Here is a 16,244-nt window from a genome sequence, read left to right as displayed (position 1 = left end):
AGAAGTCCAGGATAATGGGATTCCAGCTTATCTCTGCACGTTCATACCACTGCACACTTCTGGCTGCATCCTCAGTGGCCTTCCTTGGGCCCACTATAACACACTGAGCTCTGCCCTGCTTAAAGCATTTTTAAGCTTCTTTTTCAGGTTTCAGTGTAAATGGAATGTTTTCTAAGTTGTTGGACCTTGTGTCGCTCTCTATCACAGCCCCTTCCTTATTTCCTCTTAACATTCATCTCAACTTGTAAATATTATTATTATAATAATTATTATTTAGTGGTGTATAGTGGGTGGGTGGGAAATTGGTTGGTTTATGCCTGCTGCCTACCTGTAGCACATTTATCCTTTTCACTATTTTTCTGCAGAGCAAGTCACAATGCATAGAACATGATAAACAGTAAGTGTTTCTTGAATGATTTGATGTATCATAAACATAGATCTAGTCAATGAGTAGCTGCAAGTTTTCTGACATCAATATGAACAGCAAGGATTATTTTTTTAATTGATAACATAATTATAAAATTTTCTTTTCACTTCATATAAATGTTCATTTTATTTACATTATATACATTATTTACTTGAGAGTTAAAGACAAGCAAAAGCTGAGAGAATTCAGCACCACCAAACCAGCTCTTCAACAAATGCTAAAGGATCTTCTTTAGACAGGAAATGCAGAAAGGTTGTATAAACGTGAACCCAAAACAACAAAGTAAATGGCAACGGGACCACACCTATCAATAATTACTCTAAATGTAAATGGGTTGAATGCCCCAACCAAAAGACAAAGATTGGCTGAATGGATACAAAAACAAGACCCCTATATATGCTGTCTACAAGAGACCCACCTCAAAACAAGAGACACATACAGACTAAAAGTGAAGGGCTGGAAAAAAATATTTCATGCAAACGGAGACCAAAAGAAAGCAGGAGTCGCAATACTCATATCAGATAAAATAGACTTTAAAATAAAGGATGTGAAAAGAGACAAAGAAGGACACTACATAATGATCAAAGGATCAATCCAAGAAGAAGATATAACAATTATAAATATATATGCACCCAACATAGGAGCACCGCAATATGTACGGCAAACACTAACGGGTATGAAAGAGGAAATTAATAGTAACACAATAATAGTGGGAGACTTTAATACCCCACTCACAACTATGGATAGATCAACTAAACAGAAAATTAACAAGGAAACACAAACCTTAAATGACACAATGGACCAGCTAGACCTAATTGATATCTATAGGACATTTCACCCCAAAACAATCAACTTCACCTTTTTCTCAAGTGCACACGGAACCTTCTCCAGAATAGATCACATCCTGGGCCATAAATCTGGTCTTGGAAAATTCAAAAAAATTGAAATCATTCCAGTCATCTTTTCTGACCACAGTGCAGTAAGATTAGATCTCAGTTACAGGGAAAAAATTGTTAAAAATTCAAACATATGGAGGCTAAATAACACGCTTCTGAATAACCAACAAATCATAGAAGAAATCAAAAAAGAAATCAAAATATGTATAGAAATGAATGAAAATGAAAACACAACAACCCAAAACCTATGGGACACTGTAAAAGCAGTGCTTAGGGGAAGGTTCATAGCATTACAGGCTTACATCAAGAAACAAGAAAAAAGCCAAATAAATAACCTAACTCTACACCTAAAGCAATTAGAGAAGGAAGAAATGAAGAACCCCAGGGTTAGCAGAAGGAAAGAAATCTTAAAAATCAGGGCAGAAATAAATGCAAAAGAAACTAAAGAGACCATAGCAAAAATCAACAAAGCTAAAAGCTGGTTTTTTGAAAAAATAAACAAAATTGACAAACCATTAGCAAGACTCATTAAGAAACAGAGAGAAGAACCAAATTAACAAAATTAGAAATGAAAATGGAGAGATCACAACAGACAACACTGAAATACAAAGGATCATCAGAGACTACTACCAGCAGCTCTATGCCAATAAAATGGACAACTTGGATGAAATGGACAAATTCTTAGAAAAGTATAACTTTCCAAAACTGAACCAGGAAGAAATAGAAGATCTTAACAGACCCATCACAGGCAAGGAAATCGAAACTGTAATCAAAAATCTTCCAGCAAACAAAAGCCCAGGACCAGATGGCTTCACAGCTGAATTCTACCAAAAATTTAGAGAAGAGCTAACACCTATCTTACTCAAACTCTTCCAGAAAATTGCAGAAGAAGGTAAGCTTCCAAACTCATTCTATGAGGCCACCATCACCCTAATTCCAAAACCAGACAAAGATGCCACAAAAAAAGAAAACTACAGGCCAATATCACTGATGAACATAGATGCAAAAATCCTTAACAAAATTCTAGCAAACAGAATCCAACAACATATTAAAAAAATCATACACCATGACCAAGTGGGCTTTATCCCAGGAATGCAAGGATTCTTTAATATCCGCAAATCAATCAATGTAATACACCACATTAACAAATTGAAAGATAAAAACCATATGATTATCTCAATAGATGCAGAGAAAGCCTTTGACAAAATTCAACACTCATTTATGATTAAAACTCTCCAAAAAGCAGGAATAGAAGGAACATACCTCAACATAATAAAAGCTATATATGACAAACCCACAGCAAGCATCACCCTCAATGGTGAAAAATTGAAAGCATTTCCCCTGAAATCAGGAACAAGACAAGGGTGCCCACTCTCACCACTACTATTCAACATAGTGTTGGAAGTTTTGGCCACAGCAATCAGAGCAGAAAAAGAAGTAAAAGGAATCCAGATAGGAAAAGAAGAAGTGAAGCTCTCACTGTTTGCAGATGACATGATCCTCTACATAGAAAACCCTAAAGACTCTACCAGAAAATTACTAGAGCTAATCAATGAATATAGTAAAGTTGCAGGATATAAAATTAACAAACAGAAATCTCTTGCATTCCTATATACTAACAATGAAAAAACAGAAAGAGAACTTAAGGAAACAATACCATTCACCATTGCAACAAAAAGAATAAAATACTTAGGAGTATATCTACCTAAAGAAACAAAAGACCTATACATAGAAAACTATAAAACACTGATGAAAGAAATCAAAGAGGACACAAACAGATGGAGAAACATACCGTGTTCATGGATTGGAAGAATCAATATTGTCAAAATGGCTATTCTACCCAAAGCAATCTATAGATTCAATGCAATCCCTATCAAGCTACCAACGGTATTTTTCACAGAACTAGAACAAATAATTTCACAATTTGTATGGAAATACAAAAAACCTCGAATAGCCAAAGTAATCTTGAGAAAGAAGAATGGAACTGGAGGAATCAACCTGCCTGACTTCAGACTCTACTACAAAGCCACAGTCATCAAGACAGTATGGTACTGGCACAAAGACAGAAATATAGATCAATGGAACAGAATAGAAAGCCCAGAGATAAATCCACGAACCTATGGACACCTTATCTTTGACAAAGGAGGCAAGGATATACAATGGAAAAAAGACAACCTCTTTAACAAGTGGTGCTGGGAAAACTGGTCAACCACTTGTAAAAGAATGAAACTAGAACACTTTCTAACACCATACACAAAAATAAACTCAAAATGGATTAAAGATCTAAATGTAAGACCAGAAACTATGAAACTCCTAGAGGAGAACATAGGCAAAACACTCTCGACATAAATCACAGCAAGATCCTCTATGACCCACCTCCCAGAATATTGGAAATAAAAGCAAAACTAAACAAATGGGACCTAATGAAACTTAAAAGCTTTTGCACTACAAAGGAAACTATAAGTAAGGTGAAAAGACAGCCCTCAGATTGGGAGAAAATAATAGCAAATGAAGAAACAGACAAAGATTAATCTCAAAAATATACAAGCAACTCCTGCAGCTCAATTCCAGAAAAATAAATGACCCAATCAAAAAATGGGCCAAAGAACTAAACAGACATTTCTCCAAAGAAGACATACAGATGGCTAACAAACACATGAAAAGATGCTCAACATCACTCATTATCAGAGAAATGCAAATCAAAACCACAATGAGGTACCATTAAATGCCAGTCAGGATGGCTGCTATCCAAAAGTCTACAAGCAATAAATGCTGGAGAGGGTGTGGAGAAAAGGGAACCCTCTTACACTGTTGGTGGGAATGCAAACTAGTACAGCCGCTATGGAAAACAGTGTGGAGATTTCTTAAAAAACTGGAAATAGAACTGCCATATGACCCAGCAATCCCACTTCTGGGCATACACACTGAGGAAACCAGATCTGAAAGAGACGTGCACCCCAATGTTCATCGCAGCACTGTTTATAATAGCCAGGACATGGAAGCAACCTAGATGCCCATCAGCAGATGAATGGATAAGGAAGCTGTGGTACATATACACCATGGAATATTACTCAGCCGTTAAAAAGAATTCATTTGAACCAGTCCTAATGAGATGGATGAAACTGGAGCCCCTTATACAGAGTGAAGTAAGCCAGAAAGATAAAGAACATTACAGCATACTAACACATATATATGGAATTTAGAAAGATGGTAACGATAACCCTATATGCAAAACAGAAAAAGAGACACAGAAATACAGAACAGACTTTTGAACTCTGTGGGAGAATGTGAGGGTGGGATATTTCAAAAGAACAGCATGTATACTATCTATGGTGAAACAGATCCCCAGCCCAGGTGGGATGCATGAGACAAGTGCTCGGGCCTGGTGCACTGGGAAGACCCGGAGGAATCGGGTGGAGAGGGAGGTGGGAGGGGGGATCGAGATGGGGAATACGTGTAAATCTATGGCTGATTCATATCAATGTATGACAAAACCCACTGAAATGTTGTGAAGTAATTAGCCTCCAACTAATAAAAAAATAAAAAGAAATTAAAAAAAAGAGTTCATTTAAATAAGAATAAGGCAATATTCTATAAAAAATGATATTTATTACTAAGGTTTCAAAAATACAGAGGAAAAATTAGAAATTAACATAATTAAAATAACACAAACATAAATAAAACAGAAAGAGGCTGTTCTCATTTCTGGTACTACTTGCTGCTGCTGCTAAGTCACTTCAGTCGTGTTTGACTCTGTGTGACCCCATAGATGTTAGCTCACCAGGCTCCCCAGCCCCTGGGATTCTCCAGGCAAGAACACTGGAGTGGGTTGCCATTTCCTTCTCCAATGCATGAAAGTGAAAAGTGAAAGTGAAGTCACTCAGTCATGTCTGACTCTTTTGACCCCATGGACTGCAGCCTACCAGGCTCCTCCATCCATGGGATTTTCTAGGCAAGAGTACTGGAGTGGGGTGCCATTGCCTTCTCCATGGTACTGCTTAAACTTCATCTAAAACAATAACTTCAGAGAGAGTCTTGGCCAACCAGTACCCCTTAAAATTATTTAATTTTTCAAAATTTATAGCTCTCTTTTATTTTGCGTATTCCTTAGAAAACCTAATTCCTTGTATGTACCATTGTGTATACAGAGAAGCTATTTAATTTTCATTTGACAGATATAGAAACTGAAGTTCAGAACAAACAAGAATCTTGCTTGAGGGTATCCAACTAGGGGTTGCTAGTTTAATGGTGTTTCCATGATAAAATCTTATTTTCTAAGTAGTTTTTTGTCACATATAACCCAAGTCAAACTCAAATGCCTTAAAAGTTGGACTAACCAGTTTAGAGCTGGGAACTGGGAGGGGGAACATGGTGAAGGAAAGAGCAGTGCTTCTTAATGGGATGACCCTAATCAGCACCTCACTAAGTTGGTACCATATAAGAAAATGGCATGACATCTGACTTCTAAACACTAATAACTGTTTCAGACTTTGAACAAACGGACACTCATGACATCTAATCTATCTGTAGACGGCTTTGATCTTGGGCTGAAGGTTAGCAACCTCTTTCAAATTGCCAAACACATTTTTAAAAAACTTCAAGTATTCAGAGATTTTGGCAACAAAATGGGTTGAAACTTACATTGTTGCCGAAGCAGGACCTTAGAACCTATAATTTTGTGTGTGTTATTATCTGCCAACTAAAAATACTTGCCTGGCTAGATATATAGAATTAATATTGCAGCATGACAAGATGAATACATTTCATTACAGTGTGTGGTTAAGTATATGGACTTTAGTTAATTTGACCTCAGGGAAATAGTTATAACTTAGACCTTGGAAGATGCATAAGACTTCTTCACACGTGGTGTTACTCCTGAGCTTGACTCTACACTTTTGAGAGTTACGTTTAAATAGACAAACTTAGGTTCTTTTTTTCTATTAAAAATCTTCTAGTAGAAGGAGAAGAAGCTTTTGTTTAACTCAGTGGTATTTTCTATGAAGTTTGCCCTTAAATATTTATTTTAGAATAATTGTAAAAAATTAAAATATTTTATATGCAGTAAGAGGAATAAACCTATCTAGGAAAAAACCTACCTAAGGAGACAGAAGAATTGTATACAGAAAATTATAAGACACTGATGGAAAAAACCAAAGACAACATAAACAGATGGAGAGATAGTCCATGTTCCTGGGTAGAAAGAATCAAAACTGTGAAAATAACTATACTACCAAATGCAATCTACAGATTCAGTGTGATACCTATCAAATTAACAATGGCATTTTTCACAAAATTAGATCAAAAATTTCACAATTCATATGGAAACACACAAGACCCCAAATAGCCAAAGCAGCCTTGAGAAAGAAGAATGAAGCTGGAGGACTCAACCTTCCTGACTTCAGATTATATAACAAAGCTACAGTCATCAAGATAGCATGGTACTGGCATAGAAACAGAAATATAGACCAAAGGAACATGATAGAAAGCTCAAGAATAAATGCATGGATAAGGTACCTATGAGTGCCTTATTTTGACAAAGGAGGCAAGAATATACAATGGGGCAAAGACAGCTTCTTCAGTAAATGGTTCTGGGAAAACTGGACAGCTACATGTAAAAGAATGATATTAGAACACTTCCTAACACCATACAAAAGATAAACTCAAAGTGGATTAAAGACCTAAATGTAAGACCAGTAACTATAAAACTCTTAGAGAAAAATATAAGCAGAACACTCGATGACATAAATTAAAGCAAGATTTTCTATGACCCACCTCCTAGAGTAATGGAAATAAAAACAAAAGTAAACAAGTGAGACTTGATTAAACTTAAAAAGCTATTGCATAGCAAATGAAGCACTAAGCAAGGTGAAAGGATAACCCTCACAATGGGAGAAAATAATAGCAAATGAAACAACTGACAAGGGATTAATTTCCAAAATATACAAACTGCTCATACAATATAATACAGAAAAACAAACAACCCAATCAAAAACTGGGGAAATGAGCTAAACAGACATTTCTCCAAAGAAGACATACAAATGGCTAACATGTGAAAAGATGCTCAATATTGTTCACTATGAGAGAAATGCAAATCAAAACTACAATGAGATATCACCTCACACCAGTCAGAATGGCTATCATCAAAAAGTCTACAAACAATGAATGCTGGAGAGGGTGTGGAGAAAAGGGAATGCTCTTGCACTGTGAGAATGTAAATTTATATAGCCACTATAGAAGATGGTATGAAGATTCCTTAAAAAAACTTAAGAATAAAACCACCATATGACCCAGCAATCCCACTCCTAGGCATATACCCTGAGGAAACCAAAATTGAAGAAGACACATGTACCCCAATGTTCATTGAAGCACTTTTTACAATAGCTAGAACATGGAAGCAAACTATATGTCCTTTGACAGATGAATGGATAAAGAAGTTGTGGTACATATATGAAATGGAATATTACTCAGCCATAAAAAGGGACACATATGAATCAGTTCTAATGAGGTGGATGAACCTAGAGCATATTATACAAAGTGAAGTGAGTCAGAAAGGGAAAGATAAATGTTGTATATTAATGCATGTATATGGAATCTAGAAAGATGGTACTGAAAAAATTATTTGCAAGGCAACAATGGAGAAATAGATATAGAGAACAGAATTAGGAACAAGGGGAGAGAGGAGGATAGGGTGATGTATGAAGAGAGTAACATGGAAGCTTACACTACCATATATAAAATAGATAGCCAACACGAATTTGCTGTATGTCTCACGGAACTCAGACAGGGTCTCTGTATCAAACCTAAAGGGGTGGGATGGGGAGGAAATGGGAGGGAGGTTCAAGAGGGAGGGGACATATGTTTACTTCTGGTTGATTCATGTTCACAGAAAACAACAAAATTCTGTAAAGCAATTATCCTTCAAATAAAAAATAAATAAATTTTTAAAAAATTAAAATATTTTTATACAGTCAGAGCTACATCAGTTACATGTCTTGCCAAATCATACTAATTTAACACAGAGGGCTTACTGAAAGAAGACATTCTTAAGGTAAACTTTTCCACTAGTTTAGAAGTAGTGATCTGAGTCTATTGAGCAATCTATGCTCGATTTATACATAATTTATACACAGAAATGTATGCTTCCTTTTGATTGTTTATTCATTCAGAAACTTTTTTTTTTTTAAGTAATTCCTGGAGTTTAGACATTCCCCTTGACATGCGGGTTGTAGGAGGAATTAAAAGATAACATCCAACACTTCTGAGACTCATTTTCTAAGACAGAGAAATAAGAAATAATATAATTTGGTATAATATAATGTAATATAATACATACTTACCATATAGTATAGTTGGCCTTCCCTATCTGTAGGTTCCACATCCATGGGTGTGTGTGCCATGTGTGTTCATTTGCTCAGTCATGTCCCATTCTTTGCGACACCGCAGACTGTAGCCTACCGGGCTCCTCTGTCCATGGAATTTTCCAGGCAAGAATACTGAAATGGGTTGCCATTTCCTCCTCCAGGGGATCTTCCTGACCAGGGATTGAACCCACGTCTCTTGTGTCTCCTGCATTGGCAGGTGGATTCTTTACCACTGCACCACCTGGGAAGCCCATATCCATGGACATGGAGGGCCAGTTCTAAAGAACTGGAGTGTTTGTGGGTTTTGACATCCGAAGGGCATCCTAGAACCAAACAATCCTTCATTAATACTGAGAGATGACTCTACTATAATGTAACATAAAACATCACCTAATAACATCACCCAACATAACATGATGTAATATAATCAAAACCACTACAAGTTTTCTGAGAAGGATATCAATTTCAGATACACAAATCTAGTATCTCAATTCTTATCAACAGATATGAAGTAAGATTAATTTCTCCCCTGTCTGTTGACAATGGCTTGTAGATTCTTCAAATTTTCTTAACTAGTTACAACTCATACTTCTGCACACATCTAACTTGAAATAATAAATGAGTTCAAACATTTCTGAAAATAGCTTGAGTGATGTCCATTTATTTAAGAGATTTTTTTTAAAGAAACTTCTAAGGGCTGTACTCCCTTAAGAATTTAAAAGGGTAAAAATAGCTTTGTATGAGTTTGCAAGTATAAAGATAATAATTTAGGATGACAGCACTTTCACTTTTAAATAGATAAGGAGAATGATCTGATTTAGAAAGCGAGTAATATATTCAATTATTCTTTGCTGTCAATAAAAATAGGCTGGAATTTATCTGCTCAGAGTTGGTTTGGGAGATTTTATAACTACTGCACTTAAAGGTAATAAAAATTGGCCACACCCATTATTGTTACTATCAGAAGCCCTGGAAAATATACTTGAAGTTTATGAGTAAATATCAGTAACAAATTCTCTTGTTATGACATTTACTTCACAAGCTGGCAACTCAATCACAAATAGATGTAGATTACTTTATGTTTGAAATAAAATTACCTTGTCCATGCAGGCTATTGGGCTTCCCTTATCACTCAGTTGGTAAAGAATCCGTCTGCAATGCAAGAGACCTCGGCTAGATCCCTGGGTCAGGGAGGTCGGCTGGAGAAGGGGTGGGCTACCCACTCCAGTATTCTTGTGCTCCCCTTGTGGCTCAGCTGGTAAGGAATCTGCCTGCAGTGTGGGAGACCTGGGGTTGATCCCTGGATTGGGGAGATCCTCTGGAGAAGGGAAAGGCTACCCCCTCTAGTATTTGGGCCTGGAGAATTCACAAAGAGTTGGCCATGACTGAGCAATTTTCGCTTTCACTTTTCACAGGCTATTATGAATGCACCTAAATTTTAGGTATTACCTTTCATATTTCTGAATTGCTATTTTCCCCCAGGCATGGATCTGGACTCAGTCACTAGTGCATGCTTTTTCGAAGTGTCATTGCAAAAAGTCATTATATTTCTTGAAAAAAAAAAATCTTAAATTATTAGAACTTATGAAGTGCTGTTATTTTCAAAGTCATTTATAAATATTAATTAATCAGTGTCCAGGACAGATATCTACCAAATATAGCATTTAGTACCAGGAATAACATGACAAACTTGCAAAGATTTGAGCTTAGCGTACTGCCTAGTCTTTGGCAGGGATGGGGAGCAAAACACCTTATTACGTCAAGACTTATTTTCTCTCTCATTGAGCTGCAACTTACTACTTTTATAGAGTCATCACATTTACTTCTCTTCTGAATTTACCTTATATCTCCCAAGATATGCCTTACCAGACTAAAAACTATGTTTTGAAAAATAAGAAAGCAATCTGACATTTCTAATATGTTCTCAAAAACTACTATATTTCCCAAATTTTACTTTATTATATTTCTTTCAAGAATATGCTATGTATCCACAAAAATCTGAACTTCAGTTTAGCATATTATTTTAGTCAGACTTATACAAGAAAAATACTTATTTTCCTGAGGAAACTAAGAAAAAATAAATCTCCCTGACAGCTGGCTGTTTAATTCAGTCCAGAAAGCAAACTACATATTTCAGGCATCATTCATTCTCTCTGTCGAGGACTATACCAAGAACTATGAAGTACAAAACTATTAAAAATAATGAGGGAAACAACTTTGCCTGTTTGTAAAAATTATGTTATTGTGTCAAGACATTAGAGAAATAGCTACTGTTTATAATTTCATAAAGAAAATGAATTCTAGTATGGAAAATTAGAAACATATAGTCAACAAGTGTTAAGACAAAAAAACAATACAGGATTTTGATATTTTTTGTTGTTAATTCTTTCAATAACTTGTTTTTAAAGGTGGACCAGATTTCCTAGACCTGTAATTGCATTTATATATATATATATACATATATATATATATATGTATATATATATAGACAATAATTCCATAGAACTCAGAACATTGATGTTCAAGGAATACAGATAAAGATCTTGGCACACAATCTTTGGCCAATGGACCAAGTTAAACTTAATTTGATGGTAGTGAGATAAAAGAAATATAAATATTTTAAAAAGATATAATGAACACCCATAATTTTCAGATTTTGGTTTTCTCAGAACACGTCTTAAATAACAACAATAATGAATTCATTCATATAAAGTAAACTATTCCTGTGCAAAATAAGATATTTTGAAATGAAACACATAAAACAAACTAGTATTCATACTCAGGTTCATTTCATAAGAGTGAATATTTCATCACAAAATGCCAAAAACATAATAATCTCCCAAATATTTCATAGATTCAGTTCAGTTCAGTTCAGTCACTCAGTCTTGTCTGACTCTTTGCAAGCCCATGGACTGCAGCGCACCAGGCTTCCCTGTCCATCACCAACTCACAGAGCTTACTCAAACTCATGTCCTTTCAGTTGGTGATGCCATCCAACCATCTCATCCTCTGTCATCCCCTTCTCCTCCTGCCTTCAATCTTGCCCAGCATCAGGGTCTTTTCCAATGAGTCAGTTCATCCCATCAGGCAGCCAAAGTATTGGAGCTTCAGATTTGGCATAAGTCCTTCCAATGAATATTCAAGACTGATTTCCTTTAGGATGGACTGGTTGGAACTCGTTGCTGTCTAAGGGACTCTCAAGAGTCTTCTCCAATACCACAGTTCAAAAGCATCAATTCTTCAGCGCTCAGCTTTCTTTATAGTTCAACTCTCACATCCATACATGACTAGTAGAAAAGCCATAGCTTTGACTAGATGGACCTTTGTTGGCAAGTCCTTCCAATGAATATTCAGGACTGATTTCCTTTAGGATGGACTGGTTGGATCTCCTTGCAGTCCAAGGTACTCTCAAGAGTCTTCTCCGACATCACAGTTCAAAAGCGTCAATTCTTCCGTGCTCAACTTTCTTTATAGTCCAACTCTCACATCCGTACATGATTACTGGAAAAACCATAGCTTTAACTAGATGGACCTTTGTTGGCAAAATAATGTCTCTGCTTTTTAATATGCTATCTAGGTTGGTCATAGCTTTTATTCCAAGGAAGAAGCATCTTTTAATTTCATGGCTGCAGTCACCATCTGCAGTGATTTTGAAGCCTCAAAAAATAAAGTCTCTCACTATTTCCATTGTCTGTCTGTCTATTTGCCATTAAATCTCACTACACTGTCTGAATTTTTCTTTTTCTTTTTTCACTGAATAGTGAAAACTACATCATAGTCTTGCACTTGGGAACCAATGAAATACTCCAGAAATCCTCAGGTGAGTATGAAGTTGAGCCAGAACTTCTCTGTTTTTTAAAAAAAATTTTTAAAGCTTATTGTCCTTTAGTTAAAAAATTGAAGTATATTTGACTTACAATGTAGTGTTAATTTCTGCTATGAAGTGATTCAGTTATACATATACTGATATATACATTATTTCTTGAAATACTGTTTCTATCATGATTTATCATAGGGTATTGACCACAGTGTTTTGTGCTTTTCAGTAGGACATTGTTGTTTATCCATTCTATATATAAAGGCTTACTTCTAGTAACCCCAAACTTTCAGTCCATCTCTCCACCAACCCCCTCTCCCTTGGCATCCACCATTGTGTTCTCTATGTCTGTGATTCTTTTTCTGTTTCATAGACAAGATTCACTTGTGTCATATTTTAGATTCAACATAAGTTGTTGTTCAGTCACTAAGTTGTGTCCGACTCTATGTGACTCCATGGACTGCAGCACACCAGGCTCTCCTATCCTCCATGTCTTCTGAAATTTGTTTAAATTCATATCCATTGAGTCGGTGATGATATCAAATGGTATTTTTTCTTTCTCTTTCTGTCTTAACTTCACTTAGTATGATAACCTCTAGTTGCATCCAGGTTGCTGCAAATTGCATTTTTTCATTATTTTTTATGGTTGTAATATTCTGTTGTACCACAGCTTATTTATCCATTCACCTGTCAATGGACATTTGGGTTGTTTTCATATCTTGACATTGTAAATAGTGCTGCTATGAACATAGGGGTATATGTATCTTTTTGTATTAAAGTTTTGTTAGGTTGTATGCCCAGGAGTAAGATTGCTGGATAATACAGTAATTCTATTTTTAGTCTTCTGAGGAACCTCCATACTGTTCTCCATAGTAGCTGTATCAATATACATTCCCACCAGCAGTATAAGATTCCCTTTTTCCCACATCTTCTCCAGCACTTGTTTTGGTAGACTTTTTAGTGATGGCCATTCAGTGTGAGGTGGTACCTTATTGTAGTTTTGATTTGCATTTCCCTAATAAAAAGTGATGTTGAGCATCTTTTCATGTTCCTATTGGCCATCTGTATTTCTTCTTTGGAGAAATGTCTAGGTTTTCTGCCCATTTTTTCCATTGGGTTATTTGCTGCTCATGAGTTGTATGAGTTGTTTGTATATTCTGGAAATTGAGTCCTTGTCAGTCATGTAGTTTGCAAATTTTGTTTTTCTTATTCTCTAGGTTGTCTTTTCATTTTGTTTATGGTTTCCTTTGCTATTCAAAAGCTTGTAAGTTTGCCTAAGTCAAGATGGACCAGAACTTCTAAGGGTTCTTTGTTCTTTGGAAAAATATTCAGTTTACCCATTATTTTTGAAATGTCCAACTAAGAAAGCTCCACACAATTGTTTAGGCTAATGAAAATATGCAGGAGGGGAAGAGTGAAAAGCTTTGCAGCATGTTGTATGGGTTATGGTTGTTAAAACCTGTTTTGTACTAAAAATGATACCACTCTGCAGCTTGATACAGAATTATAGGATTTTAAAGGAACTTGGAGATCATGCAATCCCAATATCTCATTTTACAGATGAATAAACTGAGTATGGTGTCTCCATAAATTCATTTTAAAAGTTTTGGGGATTAGAACTGAATTATTTAAAATAATTAAAAGGGGTACTATGATGGTTAATTTTATGTGTCAGTGTGACTGGGCCAGAAGGTGCCCAAATAATCTTTGTGTATTTGTGAGGGTGTTTCCACATTTGAATCTGTAGATTGAGTGAACCAGGTAACCTTTTTCAATTTGGAAAAGTCTCATCCAATTCATTAAAAGCAGAAAAGAAATAGAAAAGAGTAGGAACGTTTGGAAATAACTTACCATGTTCATAACAGTGTATAGCAAAAAGTAGGAAAGTAGAAGCATAGAAATGACTTACCACGTTCACAACAGTGTATAACAGTACACACAGTCAGTAAAGGGAGCCATTGGAAATCCACCTAAATGTCAAAGGAGCATATATATCACAAAGAATATTTTTCTTGAATGGACTGATGGAACCACAGCTGGTTTCATTCTTTAGCACCATTTCGTGTTGAGTAGGTGAATTACTCATTTTTCTTTGAAGCTGCTTTAGATTTTGACATACATACAGATTGAATCTGTTTTCATAGTCTATTGAACACTTAAATTAGTAACTTATTTTGCTGGGGGTTTAGTTCATAGTAGCAGATGACAGCAGCTCTGTTTGTTAACAACTTACAGTGTTGCATGCAACATACTCAACACTTGTGTACGTGATGTCCTTTAACCCTCATAATAGTGATATGGGAACGATAAAAGATATATCCAACGCCACACTAAGAGTAGAGATTCAAATCAATCTAATCAAAACTTGCACTGTTTAATATTAATGCCAAATTATATTCTGAAAAATGTAGTATGGATGGAGGACAATATAAATGATATATTACATATTGAATAATACAAACATTTAATACTCCCATGATTATGAATTAAAATCCACCTGCAAAAATCTATGTGTTGATAAGAACTGACTTAGCTTTTGGATTCATACTCAAATGACCATGCGTCTAGTTCTCTTAATCAGCAAAAATGAAAATCTCATAATATATTTCATGCTCATTATGACTATATCTCAGTCTCTACTATGGGAACCAGGACACAAACCTTGTCTCTAACCAAGGTGAGAAAACCATTAAGACCATGTGCCATCACTGGCATGTGATCAATACACATGTGTGTTGTTCAGGCAGCTGTGACTGTGCCAAATGATATTTTCAGTTGCCTGTTTATTTTGTTCCATCAAAGCACAGTCAGATCTTAAGGTGCAGGGATAATAAGGTTCATTGATTTTACTGCATGCTTGACATACTCCAGCAAGGAGCAAGTTCTGAACTGTGGAAAGTCACTGCCCATCTGCTGTTGATCGGGTATTTTTAAACAGTTCTAAAATATTTTGGAAATGAAAATGACAAAATCCAACTTTGGGGATTGTGTGATTTGAAAGTTGTGAGGAGAATCTGTATATTTTCAATGTAATTGAGATGTTGTACCATGTTAAGAAGGCAAAAAATAGTGTGTCCATTCCTCAGCTCCCCAGGACACCAAACCTAATTGACTGATAGCTAGATCAGGCTGACAGCAGGACAAACCCCTCAAGGCTGTTTGTGAAGGAAATAGATGACTGCTTAGAAAGGCAGAGGTGTTCTCATTAACCTTTCCTCCTCCTATACTGCTGTCTCCAGACTGTACAATCCCAGGAATTGAGACCACTGACTTTAACCAGGTACCTCCAAGAGAAGAGTCAACCCACAGGAATCTTTCTAAAGCTTGGACAGTATAAAATTATATTTGTAGTTTCAGAGAACATTGGCAAAAAAAAAATTGACCAAAATGTCAACAACTTTAAGTAATTCTGTTTCTGGATTTATTTATCATATAAAAATAAGGCCACACACATTGCCAACAATTTGTAATAATTACCTGAGAACTGTTCATGCACCCTCTTCCTTGGGATAATTCAGAATTGATTTTAAAATTAAACTTTGCTATGAGAAATTGCTTTCTGGAGCCATTAGATTATTTTTGTTGGCTACTTTTCCCCTACTTTTATCTTTCTTGCCAGAAAGCACTTTTTCTGCCATTTTTATTACTGAACCTGATACAAAAGTGAGTTGAGAATAACATCAAGTATATAGTTATGCTACTGGGTGCAAGTATTTCTGTCCCAAGTTGATTCAGAGATAAAA

Source organism: Cervus canadensis, chromosome 22 (genome assembly GCF_019320065.1).
Source record: "Cervus canadensis isolate Bull #8, Minnesota chromosome 22, ASM1932006v1, whole genome shotgun sequence".
NCBI classification, from domain to species: Eukaryota; Metazoa; Chordata; class Mammalia; order Artiodactyla; family Cervidae; genus Cervus; species Cervus canadensis.
This window is presented reverse-complemented; position numbering follows the sequence as displayed.